The sequence below is a fragment of the Melopsittacus undulatus genome, chromosome 9, assembly GCF_012275295.1.
Source record: "Melopsittacus undulatus isolate bMelUnd1 chromosome 9, bMelUnd1.mat.Z, whole genome shotgun sequence".
Taxonomy (NCBI): domain Eukaryota; kingdom Metazoa; phylum Chordata; class Aves; order Psittaciformes; family Psittaculidae; genus Melopsittacus; species Melopsittacus undulatus.
The window spans coordinates 43,600,587-43,610,415 of NC_047535.1; the positions used below are offsets into that span (position 1 = coordinate 43,600,587).

The following is a 9,829-nucleotide window of genomic DNA, read 5'->3' on the forward strand; positions in this document are numbered from 1 at the left end:
CCTGCTAAGGGCAGAGGCTGCAGGCTCCTATCCATTCTGGCCTGGCATATTCACTGCTATATCTATGTGGTAAGTAAGTAGAGCAACCATAGTGGATCTAATGATGTAGACCCAAAAACAAGGGGTGAGTTTCCAGAGTGAAGGGGAGTAGCTCTGGAATAGTCCCTGTAACCCATGCTCATAGCAACAGCAGCAGCCTGGGAGGTGTTTTGGAGCACCAATAGTGGGAACAATTGGGAGATTTACCTCCTGATCCAATGTAACATGAGACATCATGTAAGAATAAGATTTAAATTATTAGTTTGAGGTAGCTGCAGAAGAAACAGGCCTTCTTTATGTTCCTTTTTCATAATCCTGACATAACCTCTGGAAGAAGGCAAATTTCACTTTCCTTCAACACCTGCTAATATGTTTGAGATATATGTTGTAGCCCTAATTCCTCCTTCCTTCTTGTTGGTCTTTGGCTTTGTGGGGGAGAGATTTGTGTAGCCATTTCTCTTATTGAGTATAGTTCTGCTTACACTGTGGAAGTTCCTACAGTGTCTCAGCTCTCCATCAGGTTAGGAACAATTTAAATAACAGTTTAGCATATAAAGTATGTGCTTCTTTCCCCTCTTTATCCCATCACCTTCTACTATGCTTGTGAATAACCATGGAAGGACAGGAGAAAACTCTCCAACAAGTCCAAGTCTGCTGACAGCCTTGATGGTCAGGCAGAGAAAGGAGCTGGTGGGTCCCCATGCATGAACACTGTCTCACTGGGGTGCAGGCAAGGGGAGCAGGCAACAAAACCTGTGCAGGTGTCACTTATGGGAGCTGCTACTATGGTTCATGGACAGGCCACAGAAATGTGGGTCTACACTTTCTTGTAGTAATCAGTAGTATAAGAATTATTATTTTCATTCTTATAGGCAAAAATTACTCTTGATTTGCTGTTTTGCATGAAGAGCATTACTGAAAGGTCATTGTATTGATGTAATGTAATGTATTGACATGGACAGTATTTTCCTGCCCAAGACCTTGCAGAAGGCAGGACCTCTGCACCATGCTGGTTCTGGCAAGCCAGGTGGGTCAATGACAATGGTGTGATAGCATTTACTCAGAAAAGAAGAGTTTCTTCTTCCAGGAGCAATGTCCTCATCTCCATGCCTTACAGGTCCTCAGCAGCAAAACCTACAATTCTCCATGGCTGTACTTCCTCCCTTTTTCTCTCCCTGGAGGCTGCCCACAGCTCTGACAAGATGCCACAAGTTATTGCCTCCTCCCAGCACCCTGGATGGAACCATAAGCTGTTGTACTGTCAAACGTGCTTTTTGGTGAGTGCACACAGTGATGTTTTGTCTGCTGCTCCTTCTAGCTTGAGTTCATTTGTCTTGGTGTTTCTCACAGATGGTTACAATAAGACTGCAAATTATTTCCCTGTTTAAAAAAAGAGCAATGAAAACCCCCTCTCCTTTCTGATTTCTTAAGTGAAACTTACAAATCTTAGTTAAGAAGTCTACTCTGGATATTATGGTAAACTATTCAGTGAAGTCATTTTAGTCTTGCTTGCCTGGAGTTTTAAACAGTCAAATCTCTTTCTTTGGGATGGAAATGCTCCCTCTGCAACCCAGGAAAGAAGAATCTTTTCTGCAGTGTCTTATATGGAACAAGTTACACATAGTAAATAACAGCATGGCAATATTTTCAACTCTGTTCATGGTCATTGCATTAATCAACCCTATGCATAAAAAGTAGTAGACTTTCTGATCTGCTTATATATTGTTCTGCATATTTCTTTCACACTTATAGCTTTTTTCCCCTCATCTCGCTTGCTAGCTCATGATGGGATAATTTCAGGAAGCCTACAGCTACATTCCTTCCTGCTTGCACTGACTCTCCGCTCTGAACAGCAGGACATCTATCCACACTAATATAAGAAAAACAAGAACAAGTTTTCACTGCAAGAGTCTCCTCTCCTAATTCATTCAGACTTTCTGGAAGAAGGTATGAAAATGGCTTTTGAAATACAAAAGACAGCTATAGCTGACTCTTTGCTAGGGTTTGTCATATCCCATTAGCAGTGATCTAGAAATATCAGTGTCATAATGTGTTGGCAATCACTCGTCTGTACTAGTATCATATGAATGCCTGGTCATGTTAATGAGCAACCTGTCACACAAACAGCTACAAAGATATATTGTGTGACAGCAAAAAATTGCTAATGCACATAGACTTTCGGGTTACTAAGAGATTAAACAATGGAATAACATGCTTTATCCCATAGAGAATGGCACCTGTGTCAGTGTACCCTAGACAGAAAACATCACCATCACAGGTGCTTTCACCTCCTCTGCAGATTATGTGTTTTCAGTATTCTTTTAGCATCCTTACTGTACATGTATTTCATGGCCATAGTGTTTGCTGCAGTTCAGATGTAAAATACAGCTCCCTTGTCTAATAACACATTTTTTCCATTTGTATTCAGTTAGGCCAATTTTATTATCTAAACCTCTATGTTCAGTCATTGTAAGGGATTGCTATTACATATTCTTATAAATTGTTCACTTTAAGGATAAAGTGAGTAGGAATTTGCTTCCAAAACATTTTCATCAATATACTGTCAGCTTATTACTGATACCTTCTAACTACACAGGTTTTTTTCTGGAGATTTATCCTTAAATCTCTTCATAATCTCAGCAAAATTTTGATGCCAACTAATGGACCACTTCCCTTACAGTGCAATTATATCAAGCAGAGAAAAAGATCTAAATGGTTCCTTCCCTTTTGTCTTGATTTAATAATACAAAATTGTTAAATGGCAGTAGAACTTAGGAAATGCCAGTCCACAAATGAGAAACCTCTCAGTAAGACAGACTGGCTTACAGGGCTTCCTCTGGACAGAAACAATTCAGCTGCACCTCTGTGGCATGCAACTTCATCTTTTAGGAATGTTATTCAGACTTACAAATGAATACACATTATTTGGCTTTCGTCATAGAATCATAGAATAGTTAGGATTGGAAAGGACCTCAAGATCATCCAGTTCCAACCCCTCTGCCATGGGTAGGGACACCTTACACTAAACCATATCACCCAAGGCTTCATCCAACCTGGTCTTGAACACTGCCAGGGATGGAGCATTCACAACCTCCCTGGGCAACCCATTCCAGTGCCTCACCACCCTAACAGTAAAGAATTTCTTCCTTATATCCAGTCTAAACTCCTGCTGTTTAAGTTTCAACCCATTACCCCTTGTCCTATCACTACAGTCCCTAATGAATAGTTCCTCCCCAGCATCCCTGTAGGCCCCTTCAGACACTGGAAGCTGCTCTGAGGTCTCCACGCAGCCTTCTCTTCTCCAGGCTGAACAGCTCCAACTTTCTCAGCCTGTCTTCATATGGGAGGTGCTCCAGTCCCCTGATCATCCGCAAATGCAAAAACAAAGCAAACTATGCCTACATGAGCTCAAAAGAGCAAACAGAGAAGCAAAATGCTTGAATTCGGAATGCAATTTAGATGGTAGATGGCTGAGCTATTTGAAATCTAATTGCAGCTGCAAACATTCTTGGGTTGCTCAGTGAAATTTAACAAATAAATACAAAATTGGGTGTGAACACGGCGTTGATCTGGGCATTCGGCAAAGTGCCATCTCCTGCAGACCTGCGGAGGCTCCGTGCACATTTCTCTGAGTGAATGCTATTCTCCCAGTCAGTCAGAGCACAGCACAAGTTGCCAGAAATCATTCATCAGCCCCTTGCAGAAAAGGCTGTCAGCTAAGGCTACAGGCCTAGCGCCAGGCTGTCAAGTTTTGGGCTTGTAGCCAGTCTGTCATGGTTTGAGGCTGGTAGCCAAGCAGTAACTTTGATGTTGAAGGGGTTAGCCAACTGGTATGTGAGGGTGGCCTATCAGCTCAGAAATAATATACCGCACTCAAAGGTCATGAGTTCTGAAACTAATCTGGCTGTTATAATATTTCTAATAAAAACTGAGGTAGACCTTTCATATTGTAAAAAGTGTTCAAATTATTTCAGTATTTGTTTTGATTAAAATTTCCATTACACGTGCTTTTCATTATGCAACGCAATTAGTATATAAAAGATTTTCTGTTTAAAACGTTCAAATGAGGATAATTGTTCAATTTGGAAAGATTACAATGCTTTTATTTAATTAACACCGCAATAAATACTTCATTTTGTAATGAACCCCATACTTTTGGGCCATTAACCATTCAATAAATTTACAGTATGGAAGGTTCTTTATGGGGAAGAAGATAAATAAAGCTATTTAAATGAATGTGTAACAGCTCTGATGTTAAGCAGCAAATTATAGCTTTTTGCTTCCCATACACTAGAGTTGTACCTCGATTGCAAACATATGGGAATATAATAAACACTATACATTTCAATTACTATTTTGAACATGAGTTACACAACACTCCTTCAAATTTGCTACGTAAAAACGCAGTCTGCATTCATGGCATCTTCCCAGAAAAAGAAGATGAAATACATTTTCATCTGCCTTTTGCCTTCCCTTTCTCCCACTCCCACAGCTTCTCTGGTTCCGAAAATGTGCATTGGAATTTCCTGAGTTAGATCCGATCTTTTGTTTCTTTATGAGAATAAAAGGAATCAGAAAACTCCCAGCTATTCAATAGCTTGTTATTTGCAATAGTAATATGATGAAGGAAAATCCCCTGGTAGCACTGCAGCATGGTGCACTGGTGCACACACCAACAAATGAAATAAAGGAGACCTGGGGCTCTGACACAATAACAGGAATATAGTGCAAAACCTAGTACTCCAGTGGGATCGTGTATTAACATCCCTCCATTCTGAGGCCTATGACAAGTGTGTCTAAATCCATAAGCCAGAAAGAGGCTTGAGAGGTGAAAGCAGCTCTCTCAGGCAGTGGAAGCTCAGAGTCCAATGGGGAGCAAGAGCCTGGAGTCCCCTTCAAGCAGACTGACCTGAGCCAGCAATGCCTGGACATGACCAACCACAAGGTGTTAAATGCCTCCAAATCCCAACAAAGCAACAGAGCTGGGAGCTTTGGGCACTTACAGAAGCTGTTCAGCATCCTGGTTTACCCCAGGCTGCCTGGAGAGTGCTTCCAGCTGCAGTGTCATGCACCTGCTGAGTAGCTCTCATGGAAAAGGGATTTGTTTTGAGCAATACTCTGTCCTTTCATGGTTGTATGCAAGGAGGTAGAATGGGGAAAGCCATTCTGGATCAACTGAGCAGCCAAAAAAGCTCACAGAATGCTATTTTGACAAAAATGGTAACATGACCAGTTACTTCACTGGAAAAACACCTCTTTGTAAAACTCTGCTATCATCTAGGAATATGGATTCAAAAGATCTTATTGTTTTATTAACCAAAACTCCCTTCATATTATCCACATTATAATCCAGACCCTTTCAATGAAAACCAAAACAGACCAAACCAAATGAGCGAGAAAGTACTTCAGAAATGCTTTAGACTTCCCTTTTTCACCCTTTTAAGAAAGGCTGGGCAGCATTTCCCTACAATGTCCACTGGAGTCCTTTCGGATGCTGTGTTGTGTTTACAGGATCAATTGTTTACAATAATGATGACATTAAAATAAGCCACATAACCATGTATTTAGGCATTCCTTATGAACTGTAACCACTGAACAAACTACTTGAAAAACATTACCACATGCTGTATTTCTCAACTGTTATTTGAAGACTTCTTTTTCCTAATCTGAAAATAATATATAAACAGCATAAACACAGACTAAAGATGTAGATTTGAAGAACATTTAAAACTACAGGTGGAAAAGAAAAGTAAAGTACTACTGGAAATTTACTTATATTTTCTGGAAAGGGAAAAAAGATAAGAGTCCTGTTGGGCAAAAATAAATTGTGCAATTCGTGGTAACTTTAATAAGGATGAGTAATTTTTAAAGCTAACAGTGAGACATAAATGTTTAACACAAGAGTCTCTTTCTTTTGGAAACTTTAAATAAGGACATGCCTGTTTTAAACTGTAGATTTACAGGGAGAAAAGGAGCAAACTGTTTTAAAATGCAAACTGTGTATTCTGGTCAATGCAAGTGTTAAAATTGCAAGCTTAGTGAATTAGGATATGGGCTTCCATGTATTTCACTGGGGCTAGTCTCACTGCAGTAACAATACTCTTAACATTCCTAGGAGAAGAAAGGATATAATCCTTAAAGTCTATTTGTAGGGCCTATTTCAAGGACCTGATTAATTGATACACCTAAGCCTTTTTCAAGGGCCTGGTTAATAATCAATACACTTAAGCGTGTGCTACATTTCATGGTTCTTAAACACACGTAGTTTAGTTTAAACCCAAATGTTTATCTCCAGTACTAATCTCTATTTGATTACGAGATTTGTTTCTAATTTTGGACTATGAGAACTGCTCTTTTCTTGTTTAACTGCATGATTTCGGGTCAACGAGATTGAGAAACGATAAAAGATTCCTTCATAATTAACTGATGTTATCAAACTCCAGACATGAAAGTCTTCTGAAAAATCAGGTCCTCTGGGTCTGCAGTCTTGTCTCTGAAGTCTTCACCTAGGGGGGGAGTCATCTCTGTTTTAGAGCTCAGGTACCAAGGAAATAGGACATTCCTACCTTTCATCTATATGGTACATCATGAAAATGAAGACAATCCTGCATAAACCTTCATCCTTCTCTTTTATGGCACTATAATCATTATAAGTAACAATGATACTTTCTCCGGTGCTATTTTCCCTTATACCTAAATCTTTATCTACTTACAACTTCTTAAGGAAATAACTGAAATTATCAGAATGGCGATTTTTCGGCTCATTTAGTACATGATTATGAACCAAATATGTTACTTTATGAAACATGTGTTGTAGTCCCCTGCCACTGTCTGTAAAGGTAAGCTGGGAATATGGTCAAGAATGGTAGGTTTTTAACCTGTTTTTTCATGATGGTAGAAAGCACTGGGGATATGTGGACTTCTTTTCTAACTTTGCAGAAGTCTGAAGCTATGCCATAAAGACACTTCTGAGTTACATGACCAGCAGACAGCCTTGTCTGGTGCCTTAAATGAATGTCTTGTCCTTTATTATATGGATCAGAAGTTAAGTATTGCACGTCCCGTATGCTCAGCACTCAGCACTCAGTGTGACTCTTCTGAGATCCTTATCTCAAAACCAGTTTTTCTTCAAAGTTATAAACATCTGGAAATTGTGCACTCTTCTTGCTATAGAAATCAAACACTTGAGTCCTTATTTGATCTCCCAGGGAACATTCCCATTGCTTTCTTTTGCTATGTATGTGCCACGGGATTTGGCTTCCTATTTGACAGCTTCTTTTCTTAGGTGACTGGGAATCAGACAGACAAGGATAAATTAGGTCTTTTCTTGCCAGCTGCATTATTTAGCTAACTAAAAAGTAAAATGTTCAAGAGACAGTAGGTGGTTTTATACTGAGGGAAAGTCATTATAAGGAAAAAGTTAAAGTCTCAGTTGCCCACAAATGTCCAGTGCCATACAAGCTTCACCTGCCCTAGAAAGCTGTGGGCCATTATGAAATCCAGAATGTTAAACATGCTCCTGGGTGTGGGTGATATATGTACCTAACATAATGTTTTCCCTGACTAAAGAAAAAGAAATAAATAAACAGGGTAGATATAAAGTGATTTCTCCCTCAAGAAGCTCTTGCAGCTTCTAATGGTATCAGACTTTGGGCCTTCCTAAGCAGTTTTCTAAGAGATAAGACTCAATTCTGTGACATAATTGAAACATTAATACTTTTCCCAGAAGAGAGATAAACTGCTTCATGTGAATGTGGCAAAAGTTAAACTTGGCCTGGTGTTTAAGGATGGAAATTTCCATAGCAGCTTCTCAAAACAGGTTTGCACAGAAGGCTCTCGTGTGTGGCCACGGCTTGGCTTTAAAGGATTATTGGAAAGCTTTTACTATCTCATCCCGATTTTCCCATTTTCTGTTACTATTATCAGATGATCTCAGTGGCTTCTAAAGGAATTGAATTCAGGAATTTTTTTTGTAATCAAGAAAAAAATCGGAGGTATATGTTACATTCTCTTTAGAGCTAAGGAATACAATGTCCCATATAATAGTGATCCTAACGGCATTATGGTTAAAATCCCATTCCTATCAAAGCAGAGCAGCCAATATTCCCTATTTTTGTTTTTTTGAAGCTCTTCATTCAGAGAGATTCAGGATGTCTCACATACCTCAGGAAGCAATGAGCATGTGCTGGTTTTTTCATAGAAAATACAGTCTGAATAAAACAACATGAAAATAGAAGTATGAACTGCATGTTGGAGAAACAAATCTTCCATTTTTCATCTCAAACACATCACTTTCTTGTTGAGGGAAAAAAGAAAAAGCAAGTTTCCTATCCCCTCAAGTTACATGAATTCCCTCGTGGTTTTATTGTTATTTTCATTTCATGTTTCCTTCAGGTAAAGAACAATCCTGACCAGGACTGTTTTTCCAAATGCTCAAATGTAAATTTCCATGGCAGCTTTCCACCTGCAGGATGTGGACCTTGCACTTGGAGCAGGAGTTGCTGGAGGAGCTGGCCTGTTAGACCATCTCATAAATAGGAGAGCCCAGAAGCAGGTGAGCAAATGTGTCTCAGATCTCAGTTTAGTTTTGTGCCCTGCAGCCTGAAGCTGTTTCATATAAATGTCTGAATTGTAAGGCTGTAAATAAGATGCACCAGAGTCTGAAATGGAAGTTATGAAAACCAAACAAAACCCAAACCATTAGTTTTTTAAACAGTTTACCCCACATCATCGAACTTCCTGAAGGACTGCCTGGATTTCTTAAACCTTTCTTTTTGCTCAACCCCTTACAAGATATTTAAGTCTTAAAACTTATTCAGAGGATATTGATGATTATGATGAAGAATGACATGTTTCATGTGGGCATCTGTATATTTAAAAAGAAAAAATAAGCTATGAGACTAACTATACACTAGTGAAGCATCAAAAATGTGTTTATTTGCATGAGTTCAGGTTGCCAAACTAATTTACGAGCAGCTGAATGAAAAAGAGCTGTAAGTAAGTTCACTAAGTGGTCATCCCAGATAAAGAAAAAAGCCCAACACTAGTACTCTCACATTTAACCACTGGAGATGTTGCCTGTCATGTTGGACCATGTATATTATCTGTGGAATAAGGAACAAGGGGAACTTAATTCTCTTTAAGGGGTCTAAAGTGTATATTTAGTGGTATTAATAAGCAATAGTGCTGCAGGAATATTCGTGGCTGGCTGTCTTGTTCTGGCCTGGGAATTGTCAATCTCTCTATAGCACGTGAGAATAACACGTTGGGATGCCACAAGTATGTGGGTAACATTTATGTAACCTTCAGCCTTTGTGGGAAAATAAAAGCCTTTGTTACTTGGATTTGACTCTGTACCAGATGGTATGAATAAATGTTTGCAATGCCAGTGTTGTTCAACTTGGCTGATCGATTCTGTCATACTCCCAAGGAGGTAACAGAGGGCTTAAATAACTGATTCAGGATGTAGGAAATATTTTCCTTTTCCTGTTGCAGTAGTATTATGTAGAAATGATGCTATTCTGACTGCCAGCTTCTCGCTCAGTGAAATGCATGAATTACGTAAATATTGATCAGGTTTTTAGCAAAGCCCATTGCTAACCATTAAACATATTTTAATTAGTTCCCAACAATGCTTAAGCTGCAATGGTCACCATTTTTATCTTTTTTTTTTAGTATTATTTTCTGGACTAACCAGAGAGGATGCAAAATCTGTGTTCAGGTCTTGACCAAATACTGTCTCATTTCCAGCCTGGCCAACAGATGCATTCCTATGGCAGAACAATTTAGC

General features: G+C 39.2%; 1 long non-coding RNA gene across 1 annotated transcript; it reads left to right on the top strand.

Moving 5' to 3' along the window:
* Positions 1-1,165: 1,165 nt before the first annotated feature.
* LOC115945991 (uncharacterized) lies at positions 1,166-8,465 on the top strand. The gene is made up of 3 exons (XR_004080155.2): positions 1,166-1,316; positions 1,819-1,986; positions 8,434-8,465. It is a non-coding gene; the product is annotated as an uncharacterized lncRNA (long non-coding RNA).
* Positions 8,466-9,829: the final 1,364 nt, after the last annotated feature.